Below are 15977 nucleotides of genomic sequence, written 5' to 3'. Positions count from 1 at the left end.
ATCAAGCCCTGATCTTTGGACTGGGTAAGAGTGGTCTGCTCAATTCAGACACTCTGTTCATCACCACCCCCTTTTGTAAATCGATTTTGGCCACTATAGGTGTGGCAGGGTATACTCAGACATGAGTCCCTTTCTCACTGCTCCATCAGGATTCAAGCAAGCCGGGCCGAAGAGGCTGAAATGCCAGAAACCGGTCCCCGGTAGCTTGTCTCCTTTCTGGTAAAGAATTGGCTTGGTAGTTTAGTCTGCCCTGTTCCCATGATGCACTGGGCCAGGGACAGACTGATTTGCATATAGCCAGGTTCTGAGCTGGGATGGGGCAGTGAGATAAATAACGGTGATGGATCAAGCCCTGATCTTTGGACTGGGTAAGAGTGGTCTGCTCAATTCAGACACTCTGTTCATCACCACCCCCTTTTGTAAATCGATCATGTATATTGGTCCCAAGATGGCTGCCAACACTTCTTGGATGAAGTGCTGGCAGCCAATCAGATCAGATGTGTGGTTAGGCTCCGCCCAGATATATATCTTTTTTTGAACCTAAATTACTCAAAATCCACTGGAGCACATATATTGAGACCTAGCAAAGGCACATCGGGCTAACAGTCCCTACAATTTTGCCAAGTTTCGTGCAAATCCATTCAGCCGTTCGAGCTAAAAGTGAGGCCAACCGCCCTATGGAAATTAACATGGGAAAAACGCGTTTTGGGACCCCCCTTTTTTCTCGGCCCCCCCTTGATGAAACCCCCCCAAATTGTCAGGGGCTGCTCAGAAACAAAATGTTCCATTTTCCTGAAAATTTCAGCCAATTCCGTCCACAAACGCCAAAGTTATTAGACATAGAATTTTCAAAAATCCCATAGACAAAAAATCTTAACTATATATACCTACTGGCGACCGCCAGTAGGTAATATATGTATATATATATATATATATATATACATATATATATATATATATATATATACATACTACTATTATAAAGAAAGAACACAAACCTTTGAGCCCGGTAAACTCGAAAAGTACACCACCAATCAAAACACCCAAGACATCATTGAAAACCTCAGGGCAAGCAGAAGGACATAGGCTATTAAAAATAAAAAATATACGTTGTTTAAAAAATTTTGAAATAAAAATAAAGTAGTCCCTTGCAAGTAGCGCCGGCCTCGACGTCTGCGTGATGACATCATTTGCGTTTGCGCTCCCTGGCAACACTTCCGGAAATGGCGCTGAAGATCTTGACCTGCTGTGAGGACTGCCGCGGCCCTGCTTGCTGCTGTGCGAAGTGGCGGCCTGTGCGGGCGGGGCGCCTGGAGAGTGGCGGCCTGTGCGAGCGGGGCGCCTGGAGAGTGGCGGCCTGTGCGGGCGGGGCGCCTGGAGCGGAACCGGCGGCTGAGGTAAGGATCTCCGGGACACGGGCAGGAGGGGGGCCGGGGCGGGAGGGCTCTGGGGGCAGAAGTGCACGCAAGCCTCAAATGCTGCCCCCAGGCCCTTTCTGCCCCAGGCAACGCTGGGGCGGGCTGCTAGTATATATATATATATATATATATATATATATATATATATATATATATATATATATATATATATATATATATATATTCACTGAAAAAACCATAGGTTATAGACCATATATAGTTAGGAATTAGCATTTACAAAACCTTGAAAATTCACTGAAAAAAACATAGGTTATAGACCATATATAGTTAGGGATTAGCATTTACAAAACCTTATTTTACTCACACAAAACCATTGAAATTCGCATATATAGTTAGTTGCACTAACTATATATCGGGCACCCGCAATCCACTGCTGATGATGTCACATATTACATCATTCATGACATGGTCAGTGACATCACTGATGACATCACTGATGACATCTCAAATGACATCACTGATGACATCACTGATGACAACATCCAGTGACTGTATGTTTCTGTAAAGTTAAAATATGTCTTACATATTGAAGAATGAGTGGATGTATAAGTGTCTGGATGAAGGATTTAGTAGGTGCATGACTGACTGTATGAGTGAGTGATTAAATGTGTCTCACTGAGTGCATGGGTTAGTGACTAAACTGTCTTAATTTGTACATCATTATGTCTGTTGTTCTGTAAACTGCTGCATGTGTTGATCAGTAGCTATATGAGTAACTATATGGGTTATTGATTGGTTGCCCAAGTATTTGTATGGGAGACTGAGTGTGTGTGTGGGTGGCTGGGAGGTGTATGACTCTGTGCATAGATGTGTGAGCAGTTGATTAACTAGATGTATGGGTTCAAAAGTGCATGTGGAAACAGCTGTATGGGCGGTTGACTGTGTGCATGAGTGTATTGGTGAGTGAATGGATATCTCAGTGCTACATGTCAAAGTAAGTACATATGTAAAACACAGTACATGTGAGAGTTGACATATATAAATAACTGTGCATAAGAGCCAGTGAATGTGTGAGTGGCTGTATGGATCATTGTGAACTTGTATCAGGGATTGTATAAGAGAATAAATATGTGTTAGTATATGTTTGAATAAGTAAGGTGTGTATAACTGTATAGTGGAGGAAATTGAGGTGTGATTGATTCTTTGCATGACTGACTAGGTGTGTGAGTAACTCCATGTATGAGTGACAGTCTGTGAGTGTCTGTTTACACTGATTGTATCTAAGGTTATATTAGAGTCTGAAGAGGTTCATTGTATTATCACATAAATGATATCATCAGTGATGTGATCAGTAATGTCAAATGAGATGTCATCAGTGATGTCATCAGTGATGTCATTTTAGATGTCATCAGTGATGTCATCAGTGTTGTCATTTGAGATGTTATCAGTGATGTCATCAGTGATGTCACTGACCATGTCATGAATGATGTAATATGTGACATCATCAGCAGTGGATTGCGGGTGCGCGATATATAGTTAGTGCAACTAACTATATATGCGAATTTCAATGGTTTTGTGTGAGTAAAATAAGGTTTTGTAAATGCTAATCCCTAACTATATATGGTCTATAACCTATGTTTTTTTCAGTGAATTTTCAAGGTTTTGTAAATGCTAATTCCTAACTATATATGGTCTATAACCTATGGTTTTTTCAGTGAATTTCAATGTTTTTTTATAGCAAACATCAAAATCTGTAAAATGTATTATTCTTTTAAATGAAAAATATATTTTATATGTTTTTAATATAATTTTTTTATGCATCTGCCAAACCCTGACCTCTTAATAGTGCACTGTGGTGGAAATTATTTTGGGACTATGACTGAGGATGGTCTGGAAATGCTTTTAAAGGACACCTTTCATCAATTGATGACACTTTTTCCCCAAACTGCCTTGGTATATTCCAATATATGCCAAAGACAGAAATGGAAGTGGTCCAACCAATTTTTTCCACAATTTGAGAAAGCAAGGAAACATGTGAATAAATCTGTTTCTGCTTACATGAGAGACTTTAGAATGGGTTTAATATACAACAATAACTTGCGTTACAACATGCAAGACATCTACAGAGGAGATGGTGTGCACTTCTCCAATGAGGGGAATAGAATATTCCTCCTGAATTTAAATCTGTGCATTGGAACCTACTTGTAGGTACCTAAATTAGCCACAGAACCCAATAGCTCTTTTCAGAGCTACTCTACCTCTGATCATTCAAAACGTTTTTCTTTTTGTAACTTTTTTCACTATTTTTCACCAAAGTACGCTCCCCGGTTCGCTTACCGGTGCGCGTACCGGGCGCTCCCCACGCGATTTTTTTTTTACTATATGAGCGTCCTAAGCCCCCCTCAGAAAACGTGGAGGGTCAGAAAGTGTCTACCGTGCCCACTTCTACCAATTCCGAACATTGTTTCCCCTCCATCTCGTGTCTCAATTCTACCGATACACAAAATGGAGGACTCCCGTAACGCTGCCGGTACGCGTACCGGGGTGCGCACCGGTGAGCGCTCGCTAAAAAAAGGTGGGAAAGTAATTTACAGAAAAACCACTGGAGACACTTTCATCAAATATAGAATAGGCCCTACTGCATAGCAGTCCCTACCATTTACCCAAATTTGATGGAATTCCATTGAGAAAATTATGCTGTAGGCCTGACTAAATATCCTGAGGTAAATTACATGACAAAAACACATATGAAGTGTTAGAATTGACAACCAATTAAAATGTTACTTTCATTTTCTACTATTATTTCAAGACATTTGATTGGTTATGTACCTGAATATATATAAAGAAAGAGAGAGAAACACAGCCATTTTGACTACTACTTCCTGAAGTACATTTCAAGAGCATTTTCACTGTCAACTTTAACTTCTTTTTCAAAGGTAAGATATAATTTAAAAAATTTGAAAGGAGAACTATGTTATGCACTTTAAATTAATTTAGGAAAACGTTTTCAGATACTTACATACTGTCCCTCTATAAGAGTTAGTCATTGAGAAAGACTTAATTATTTAAATTATTGATTGAGTTAGGCTTCTGTGGTATAATTATGAATTTACTTAGGCTTCATCACAGGCACTTTTTAATAGTTCTACTTCCTGCCTGAAACCATGCACTGCCCAAAGATTACTTCACTGTTAAAAACTCACAAGTACCTGTCTGAACTTAAACCCAACAGTGCCCTATCTCCACTGATATATTTATTTTGTATGCAATTTACAGCAAGAAAATGGAAGCACAGCAAAAAGAAAATACAATTTCATTTGAAATTAAGATTGAAAGCAATCCAAACCAAGAAAAAGAAGAACTAGACTTTATGGATGAATCAGTAGACCAAGACTTATTAAAATGTGCTGAAGAATGTGATTCTTGGAATGAAAAGGAGGACATTCCTGATGATTTAATGTTACAAATTCTCTTAGATTTTGAAAAATCAGAACAATAAATTTAAATTTTAAAAGTTAAAATTGTTTGAGACATTATTCTTTTTAATATGAAAATTATGAAATAGTACCCAAAAAGATAAAATATAAACTGAGACTTAAAATATACTGTGCAACTTTTTTGTGTTACATAGTAAGTTTGCTCATAGTTACTTCCTTTCTCCCACTATATTATCTCCAATGTGTATTTAACATCTCTTTATCATCTCCTGCCTCCATGTTCTTTCTGCTTTCCTCACAGACTATGCTATGAATTCCATATACCACAATAACTTCTGAAACAACATGCAAGATATCTACAAAGGAAACGGTGTATATTTATTTTTAGACTCTGCATTGGTACCTACATGTTGGTACTTAAATAAAAAAAATTAAAAGAAAATACAACAAAAAGAACAATCAATAAACATACAATATTAGAACATTCTTTCATTCTTTTTTCCCTATATTACGCTCCCCGGACCGCTTCCCGGTGCGCGTACCGGGCGCTCCCCCCGCAAAAAAACGATAATAAAAATTATGTTTTTTTGCCCCACAGGGCCCTTTTAAAGCCCCCTCATCAAACCCAGGGGTCAGGGAGCATGTACTCTGCCCCCTTATGCTCATTTCCCCCTTTGTTTTTGCCACCTCTTGTGTCTCGATCCTACCGAGACACAAGATGGCGGCCGCTCCGGACTGTTTAGAATGTTCACAGTCACCGGAGAGCCAATCCGCTTCTCCTCGCGAAGTTCCGTTACGTGTCAGGTACGCGAACCGGGGCGCTAACCGGGACGCTGTCACAGATATATATATTTTTTTGAACGTTAATTTCTCAAAATCCACTGGAGCACATATCTTGAGACCTAGCAAAGGCACATAGGGCTACCAGTCCCTACAATTTTGCCAAGTTTCGTGTAAATCCATTCAGCCGTTCGAGCTAAAAGTGAGTCCAACCGCCCTATGGAAAAATGAATGGGAAAAACGCGTTTTGGGACCCCCCTTTTTTCTCGGCCCCCCCTTGACAAAACCCCCCCAAATTTTCATAGGCTGGTCAGAAACAAAATGTGCCATTTTCCTGACAATTTCAGCCAATTCCGTCCACAAACACCAAAGTTATTCGACATAGAATTTTCAAAAATCCCATAGGAAAAAAATCCTAACTATATATACCTACTGGCGACCGCCAGTAGGTAATATATATATATATATATATCTCAAAACAACAAGAGTCACCTGGTACGGAAGAGCCCACAACAGGTGAGTATTCGCCAGTTCATTTATTGCGAGGAAGCATTTGTGGAAACTTCAGGCATGTCAACGAATACATCTTTTCCTAGCCCGACGCGTTTCATGTAAGACATTTCTTCAGGAGCTCTGGGAGATAGCAGTCATCAGATGCGGTGACTTTGGCAGCAACTGAAGTACCTTCAACGTCCCGCCTCAAGGGCGTGGCCAATTCACTGGCTTTCTGGTCGTTTTAGTTTCCGCCGGATTGCTACAGTGAGCTGCAGTTTCTGTGGCTGTAATTAAATGCTATGAAATCCAAGTGGAGTGTGACAGAAACATGGAGCTTCACATTTACTTGTAACTCCTCTCAATGCGGCACCTGTTCCTTCAACGGTCACGGCGCTTGATGCAACCGCAGGGGTGCCAGGACGACACCGGGGCTTACTTCCATGGCTCAGGCAAGCCGTAAATATCAAAACAACAAGAGTCACCTGGTACGGAAGAGCCCACAACAGGTAAGTATTCGCCAGTTCATTTATTGTGAGGAAGCATTTGTAGAAACTTCAGGCATGTCAACGAATACATCTTTTCCCAGCCTGACGCGTTTCATGTATGACATTTCTTCAGGAGCTCTGGGAGATAGCAGTCATCAGATGCGGTGATTTTGGTGGCAACGGAAGTACCTTCAACGTCCTGCCTCAATGGGCGTGGCCAATTCACTGGCTTTCTGGTCATTGTAGTTTCCGCCGGATTGCTACAGTGAGCTGCCGTTTCTGTGGCTGTAATTAAATGCTATGAAATCCAAGTGGAGTGTGAGAGAAACATGGAGCTTCACATTTGCTTGTAACTCCTCTCAATACGTCACCTGTTCCTTCAACAGTCACGCCGCTTGACGCAACCGCAGGGGTGCCAGGATGACACCGGGGCTTACTTCCACGGCTCAGGCAAGCCGTAAATATCAAAACAACAAGAGTCACCTGGTACTGAAGAGCCCACAACAGGTAAGTATTCGCCAGTTCCTTTATTGCGAGGAAGCATTTGTAGAAACTTCAGGCATGTCTACGAATACATCTTTTCCCACCCGACGCGTTTCATGTATGACATTTCTTCAGGAGCTCTGGGAGATAGCAGTCATCAGATGCAGTGATTTTGGCGGCAACTGAAGTACCTTCAAAGTCCCGCCTCAATGGGCGTGGCCAATTCACTGGCTTTCTGGTCGTTGTAGTTTCCGCTGGATTGCTACAGTGAGCTGCCGTTTCTGTGGCTGTAATTAAATGCTATGAAATCCAAGTGGAGTGTGACAGAAACATGGAGCTTCACATTTGCTTGTAACTCCTCTCAATACGGCACCTGTTCCTTCAACAGTCACGCCACTTGACGCAACCGCAGGGGTGCCAGGACGACACCGGGGCTTACTTCCACGGCTCAGGCAAGCCGTAAATATCAAAACAACAAGAGTCACCTGGTACGGAAGAGCCCACAACAGGTAAGTATTCGCCAGTTCATTTATTGAGAGGAAGCATTTGTAGAAACTTCAGGCATGTCAACGAATACATCTTTTCCCAGCTCGACGCGTTTCATGTAAGACATTTCTTCAGGAGCTCTGGGAGATAGCAGTCATCAGAAGTGGTGGTTTTGGCGGCAACTGAAGTACCTTCAACGTCCCGCCTCAATGGGTGTGGCCAATTCACTGGCTTTCTGGTCGTTGTAGTTTCCGCCGGATTGCTACAGTGAGCTGCCGTTTCTTACAGCCACAGAAACGGCAGCTCACTGTAGCAATCCGGTGTGTTTTTGACTGTGATTTGACATTCTCTTTATTAAATATATGGGGAGTTGGCGCGAGTAGGGCCCCCTTCCCAAGCCCATATAGATTCCTAGGGAACCCAGCCCCTAAGACCAGGTATCTAAACTAAGGGGAGGGGCATGAATCCCCTCCTTAAACCTTGTTCGACTCTTGGAAACCCATCCCCCGGGGCCAAAATAGGGTTTAAAGAGACCTGGCAGACTCCATCCCCCAGCGCCAATGCATTAATTAAAAGGCACTGGGGCCACATGGCCCTGTCCCTAAACCTCTATAGGCCCCTGGGGCCCCATAGCCCAAGACTGGCTCAGTTACTGTGTGCTGGGGAGCACACCCCCGGGACACAGTAGCTTCCCGGCCCGCACCAGCGGGGGCAGGAAAACATGTTTGCTCACGTCTGACAGGAGCATTTTAAAAGCTCCTGCCAAATGGGAGCAAACATGGGAGTCTGCCCCAAGTTGGTGGGAGCTTTAAACATGCTCCAGCCATCTGGGAGCAGCCTTGTTTTTGGTTTCCCTGCGGCACTCCTGCGGGCTGGGAACCAGAACAGAATATTACTCCCACTCGGAGGAAGCATGCATAATTAGGTGCTCCTTTGGGGCGAGAGCAATGGCAGCTCCTACTGTGGCAATCTGAAGCCATGACATTGATATGCTATGAGGATATAATAGTGCTAAAATGGCTGCCACCATAATAATACATTAGACTGAGGATTACAAATAGCCAGTCTTTAATTGCTGTTGGTTAACAAACAGCCAATGACAAAACATGTAACTGTTTCCTAATGAAATGCCCTGGGCTGAGCATGCCGACATTGACGAAGGGCAAACAGCCAAAACACATCTCTGTTTCCTTTCCCTTCTTTGTAATAAAGAACTCCTTCGTTCCCTGTGAGTGACAGTCCCTTCTTTGGAACAATTGAAGATAGATAGATAGATAGATAGATAGATAGATAGATAGATAGATAGATAGATAGATAGATAGATAGATAGATAGATAGATAGATAGATTATATAGACCTGGAGTTAAGAACAGTAAATCCATAGTTACTTGCATACATTTACCTTCACAATATTGTGGTAGTCGATTTTCTGGATAGGTTATTATGGCAAAAGGATATTTTCTCACTTGATAATTGTGGTCTTGTTTTACTGAGATAAATATTCTCTATTTTTCGAAACTGTTATGGAGTCTTTTTGTGGTGCATTTAATTTCGTTGTTGTATGAGTTATTGAACTAATACTTTACACATTGCCTTCGAAGTTAAGCCTGTTTGCTCTGTGCCAAACTACAAGAGGGTGAGAACAGGATAATTTAGGATTGTGTTGTGACTTACCCTGACTAAAATTGTGGTCCCTACTTGGGTATAATGCATACAACTGCCAACTAGAGACTAATTTCAAACAATGATCAAAACCCTGGCACCTCAGCCCAGGTGTTTTCTCAGACAATAGTCAATTACATCAAAAACACAATGTATTAATTCAGCAAAAATGTATATTATATGCTGAGTGTTGTCACATAACTTCAGAGATGCAGTATCTGAGCTACAGCTAACTCAAGAGTTAGATTGGTAGGGTCTGACCAGCCCATCACAGATTACATTGCCCTAAGGGGCCACAAACAAATATTTTTTGTTAGAAAGAGTAGGCATTTAGACTAAGAATAATTAGTCACTACTGCAGTGTCAAGAGTAGATTTCATGAGGGGTAATAGAGACACATTTAAAACAATCTGGAACTATCCCTGTTCCAGTAAAGAGTTTATAGTAAGATTATTAACAGAAACAAGCTCTTGACAACTGCAGATAAAAGATAGTCACACATTCACTGTGTAGGCTTCATTCCACCTATAATCCACATTGGCAATTCTGCAATAGCAGGTGAATAATCTAACCACCCAGTTGAGAGTTTTACTATCAACTAAGTAGTTGAAGACAATAAGGATTTCTTCACTAATGAGATGTTGGAAATACCCCTTTTTTGGGGTTACCACAGACATTCTGACTTCCTCCTCTTTTTCTGGCCTTGTTTTGTTGGCTTTGGGACTCTGTGCACTTTTTTTTACTGCTAACCAGTGCTAAAGTGCTTGTGCCCTGTACATAAAATATGGTAACATTGGTTTATCCACAATTGGCATATTTGATATCCTTCAAAGTCCCTTGTAAAGTGCACTACATGTACCCGAGGTCTAGAATTCACATTCTACTAGTTGGCCTGTGACACCGATTGTGCCACCCACTTAAGTAGCATTTTAAAGATGTTTCTGGCCTGCTACTGTAGAGCATGTGTGCGCAGCTTTAAACTGCCATGTCGACCTGGCAAGTTAACCTACTTGCCAGGCCCAAGCCTTCCATGTTATTACATATAGGTCACTCTTTAGGTAGACCCTGTTTAGACCATGGGCAGAGGGCAGTGTATTTAAAAAGTAGGACTTGTACTTTTAAGTTTTACATGTCCTGGAAGTGAAATACTATTACATTCATTTCTTATTACTGCAAGGCCTATCTCCCCATATGTGACTGTCTTATCACATTTTATAGGTGTAATTTTAAATTGGTAAGAAATGGGACACCCAAATTGGGTGTCTCTAAACTTATAATTTAAAAACACAACAGATGGTGAAGTTGGTTTTCAAACTGCAATTCTGACAATGTCACTTTTAAAAAATTGGCATTTTCTTACTTTAGTCATTTGGTGCCTTCTGCCTGTTTCTGGAATACACGTCTGGGGTGGGTGACAGCTGCCTTCCTACATTCCCACTAGACAGCCACACACACCAGATGGGTAGCTATGACTGAGTAGCCAGCTGCATGCTGAAGGGTCATCCTGAGCAGCATGGGAGGGAGGAGCTGCACTTTATGCTATGTCCTGTCCCCACACAAAAGGATTGCATACCGCTAGTAGTGAGTCTGAATTGAGGGCTGGAAATGCAGGGACTTGTGCACTTTAAAGCATCTCTTTAAAGTCTCCCTACTTCAAAGGCCCAACTGGGTATAAGTACTGGACCTCTGGCTCGACTAAATCACAACACTTCTGGAACTGAGCACATTCTACTAGGAAGAAGGACTGCTGTGCTGACAGGAATGACTGCCACTTTGCTCAACTGCTTTGCTGTGTTGGCATGCTGCCTGTTGCTTCTTGCCTAGGAGCAATAAAGACTGAACCTGCATCTCTACATCCCAGAACCAAAGTATCTCCATGGGCTTGTAGAATTGCCCTCCTATTTTTAAAGTCTCAGGGATATCAAAGATTTCACTTTATTCTTCCAACAGCACCTGGACCTTGCTTGCTGCAGGTCATGCTCTGCCAAATGGTACCAATCCATCCCAGGGCCCTTGGAAGTGACTATAAAGTGCTGCGTCTGCCAGAACCTGCGCATTGACGCTGTTTCGCCGATTGGATCTGATTAAACTTCTGCTGCAAGTTCGGGATCAATGCATCACCGCTGTTGCAGGGATCAGATCCGCACATCTCACTAAAAAAAGCTGCATCGGAACCAACACATCTCCGCCACTGAGTGGAGAAGCTCGACGCATCGCCTTTCCAGTGTGGATCAATCTGGAACATCGCACTCTGAACTGCCGCAGTTTGGAACCAGTGCTTTGCTCACAGAACAAACACATTGTGGCAGTGGAGAAATCTGGTGCAGCATCCCAAAAGCGTGGGGAAAATTGATGCTTTGCTCGGTTGCACCCCGCATCTAGTGCTTGCAACAAAGATTTAGGTACTTTGATCAGCGGGGCCTGCATGGGCCCTGTAGCCTTTCAGCGCAACATTAAGTGGGACTGCCAATCAGAAACCCAATTTCTAACATGAAAGCATAATTTTTTATTTATTTAGAGCAAACAGCAACACATTGAGCCGTAGATGGGTCCCTTTAGTCCATCTGGTATCAATGTTCACTACTTTTACAGCTCACATATGAAGGATGTCTAGGATTAGGAATATGTTAACCAGCTCACTTCATGTAATTATGAACACTGTGTTTCCACCTCTGGGCATGTGTGTGCTATCCTAATGCATTCTGTGTCTTCTAGTGTTGATTTGCTTACATTACTTTAATTAGACCACCACACCTCATAGTAATCATTTAGAGCAACCATTTAAAACTGCAAACTTCAGGACTTGAAACATGGTGGTCACTATGACATGTAGAGTGACCCCCACAGTTCCCTGTAATATGTGAAAGTAGACGGCTGGGCATTCGGTTACTATCCTCCGCGTAGGGGGCCTGGATAAGCGCACATTACAAAGGGTTTTTCTGCAGAGCAACAGCAGCACCATTTAAATGGTGAATGGCGAATTTTAACAATTAACACGCCCCCTCTGCTATACCCTCATATCTATAGCAGAGTTCACATCCCAGAACTAGGTCCTCTGCTTTCAATAGATGTTTGTAAACAGGGGCTTCTCTCAGAGGGAGTACTCAGTTAGGTCATTCTCTTTTTTGGGACCCTACCTGTGGAACTCTCTTCCCATTTTTATACGGGAGGAAACTGTCCTTAATAGTTTCGGTAGACAAGTGAAGACCTGGTTGTTTATTCAGTAATTCTCCAACTTACTCTTTCACCCTTACCTGCCGGCACCAGGAAAACCCCTCAGGGTAGCTGTGCGCCTTATAAATTTAAAATAACATAACATAACACATGCAAAGTGCTCAGAGTGCCTTGAAACTTGCTGGAGCCCGAGGAGGTTAGAGGTAACTGCTGCTTTCCATCGTGGTGAGCGTGGCCTGCTGATAACGTCCCGTCATGGGATGTTTTGTTTCTGCTGTCTGCAGGGTGAAATTAAGGTGTACCAAGTGCCAGCAGCACAGCAAAGTGTCCTTTGACTGCTGAATACCCACTTTAAGATCCCCAAATTTCTATTTAAATGATTTAAAATATAATGTAGAGTATTGATGTTGGCTTATTGTTTTCAAAATACAGAATCGTTTTAATCGACTGTTATTACTAATGAGATTGAAAGTGGAACTATTAATTACAAGTATTTAGAATATGCAAATCTTTATTCATGCGCCATGGAGCGCTGTACATAAACCTGGAACCAACGCAGAATTGGAATATACAGTCAGAACCATGAGCCTAAAACTGTCAGGAAGAGAGCGGCAAGATGTCAGGAGGTACAATCTCAAGAGAAGTTGAGCCTGTCGCAAAGGCATGGGTGGGGAGTTCTGGAATAAAGCACCGCTGCCGTCTGCCAGAATAGATGTCAAGGTCCTTTATGTGGCATAGCCATCACAGTACTCACCGTTGTGGCCCAAGAGACAATTATCTTATGAATTCTGAGATTTGTACCCGAACAGTCATAAAGCAAGGGTGGGAAATTGATTTGTACCTTAGTGACATTGCTTTGTCTGCCGATTGAACAGCTAACCTATTCCTACCATCCTCAAACTGATGGCATATCCGAACACTACTATGCCACTCTAACGCCGCCCTCTGGGCATTAGTTTGAGCTCCCTCACCACTGAAACCCAGAGAGACCACTTAGGAAGGATAACTCAAGTTCTATTCTGTACAGGACACAGTCACAAGACTTCAAAAAGACTCTGGATATACCAACAGTTGTTGATACCATGTAGAAGTATTGGCACAGTATAGTGAGTAATAAAAAGGGAATTCTTAGAAAGCAGATGCGTGGCAGTTGAAAGCGTTCAGCTGGTCTGGCTGCTGGTTGACCTGAATGGTGGTAGTAGTGGGTGGGGAGATAGGTTCAGAGTTGAAGACCCTACAATCTGGAATGAGACGGTCTTTAGGTACAACCGCGAGGTTCAGGTTCAGTGGTCTGCTGCGCTTCCCTTGATAGCATTTATATATCTCACTCTGCAGGGGAGGTTGTGTCCAGATGATGATCTGAATCCGTAATTCCCGTAGGCACATTAAACAAATGAATTTTTATTTTGCCAGTGTAAAAGACTTGTGAGGCATGCCGTTTGGGTATTTTTCAGATTTTAGGTCTCAACTGAGACAGTGAATGTGCACACAGCTTCTAAAAGAATGCACACTGATGCTGCGCTGGTGCACACCAAGAGAAATAATTAAAGGGAACAGTGGTGACCAATGGAGAACAGGTGAATTTCATCAGGATAGCAGGTTAAATGAAATAATACAGACGTGTCCAATGTACATCCAGGACAGGTGGGTCTGTACTGAGTTTTCAGGATAATCCCTGACTTTGTAAAAGAGTTTCATTTAGATTCCGTCTTTGTAAATGTAGTTTAAGCGGATATCCTTAAATGCTGACGTGAATTTGGCCTGCCTGGACTTTGGATGAGAACCCTGGTTTTGCCACAATCCGCAGTCATGTGACCATATTATCAATATTCCAATCATTGATAGATGGTATGGTTTATGTTTTATTCTTTGACATGTAAACATTAGGAAGCATGGGGATATGAGAGCAGACAGAGCCTTTAAGTTAATGTACTCTAAGAAATCTATTTATTTATATATATATATTTTGGGGCGTTTTGTATAGCGATGTGTGTTAACTTGAGGTAACATCAGACCACTGGCAAGTAGAGTATGCATCCTTTTGGGTGTGTAGAGTAGTCAAGTGAGATATTACTCAACATGACCATTGTTCCAATAAAAACTCAATTGGAGTGAGTGTGAATTGTTTAGTGCTTAGGTTGGAGTCAATGTGCTCCAGACTTCTGTACTTGCTCAACCAAGACTCATTTCATCAGGTACTGTTTTCTGGTCCACAAATCAATTTTGGCTTTAAAGCTTGGATATGAATTTTATGGCAAAGCACGGAGTCCAATATTATGCATATATCCTCTTCATTGCCCTCACACAGCAGCAAAAAAGTTAGGGTATTTAAATAGAATTCTCTGTTGCTTTTTACTCACAAGTAAGTACTTGAGTTAAATATATTTTTCATGCTTATTTCAGTAGAAGATTTTTATTTTCAGATGATCGAGATTGACAAGATGATAGAAATGAACAGGGGTTGAACTCTTGAGTCCTTAATCCGCTTTTGCTTGATTGGAGATGAGGGTGGTATTTTTAGCTGAAGTTTGATGTTTAGATGGGATTTACAGTTGGCAGCGGGTGTGTTTTAAAAAAATCCTGTGTGAGGTAGTCAGGTACAGGCATCAGAGTGAGAGTGCTGCTATTTTGAGGCTAATGCTTGATGCTGTGTTGGAGCACTTATTTGGGTCAGTCGGGCTGCCATAAGTGAGCGCTTTGCTCGAGCGTGCAGTGGCCATTTTGAATTGAGTCAAAATAGCTGCAAAAGATAAGGAGTTGCAGCAGCCATATTTTATTCATGCTTTTTTGTGAGAAGAGGATTGCTAGAGGACTCAGTGTGGAGATGCATCGCTGTGTGATTTAGAGGAGTCTGAGAAGTGTTGTTCTTTAGTGTCAAGGAGAGGCCAGGTCTTTTTTGGATTGGAATTTGAAGTAGCGTTAAGAGCAGAATAATGCTAGAATCTGAGAGTAATCAGTCTAGGCAAGAAGGTTCGGCTTGTGTGGATAATGCCTTCACAGCTTTGGCATCTGAGTTGGGCAAAAGACTGGGCGATTGTGTGGAGAGATTAGTGTTTGCCCTTGGGAAAACATCAGATAGAATGGACCAAGAGCTTATTTTGGTCAGTTAAGAGTCACAAGAGAAGGAAGGTGTCTCAAATGAATGACACAAGGCAACACAGAAGAGGAATCATGAGCCTCTGTGTCTTTGATAAAATAATTATTTTCTACACACCTCAGCGGTCAAAGATCTGAATTAGGTACTCGATTACCTAGGAGGAGAGGTGGAACCTCAGTAGTACAGAAACAACATGATAGCTGCTTAGTGTTTACGACTGTTGATCTCATGGGAACTGAGGCACCAGGGTTCTGCCTCGCACTTACCCCTCAGCAATCTCTCGTAGGGTCCTAATTTATTGAACGCCTCCTCCAGTGGGCTCCTTCCTGTACTGCCTCAGCACTGTCCTATCCCATCTGGAACTGATATTCTTCCACTTAATTGTATTGGGATATTTTGACATCCATGTGGACTGTCTATTTGAAAAAGAGGTGATCACTCTGCTGGACACAATGTCGTCTTTTGACCTTACTCAATATATCTCTAAGCCCACCCACCA

The 15977-nt window shown here is 42.1% G+C and overlaps 1 protein-coding gene across 1 annotated transcript in view; it reads right to left on the bottom strand.

The window, feature by feature from the left end:
• Window positions 1–15977, bottom strand: part of SEMA5A (semaphorin 5A) — a 1998383-nt gene that overhangs the window by 1285620 nt on the left and 696786 nt on the right. The gene's annotated exons all lie outside the window — the stretch shown is intronic.

This window comes from Lissotriton vulgaris, chromosome 4_1 (genome assembly GCF_964263255.1).
Source record: "Lissotriton vulgaris chromosome 4_1, aLisVul1.2, whole genome shotgun sequence".
NCBI classification, from domain to species: Eukaryota; Metazoa; Chordata; class Amphibia; order Caudata; family Salamandridae; genus Lissotriton; species Lissotriton vulgaris.
Note: the sequence above shows the minus strand (reverse complement) of the source record. Positions and strands in the feature narration are given on the sequence as shown.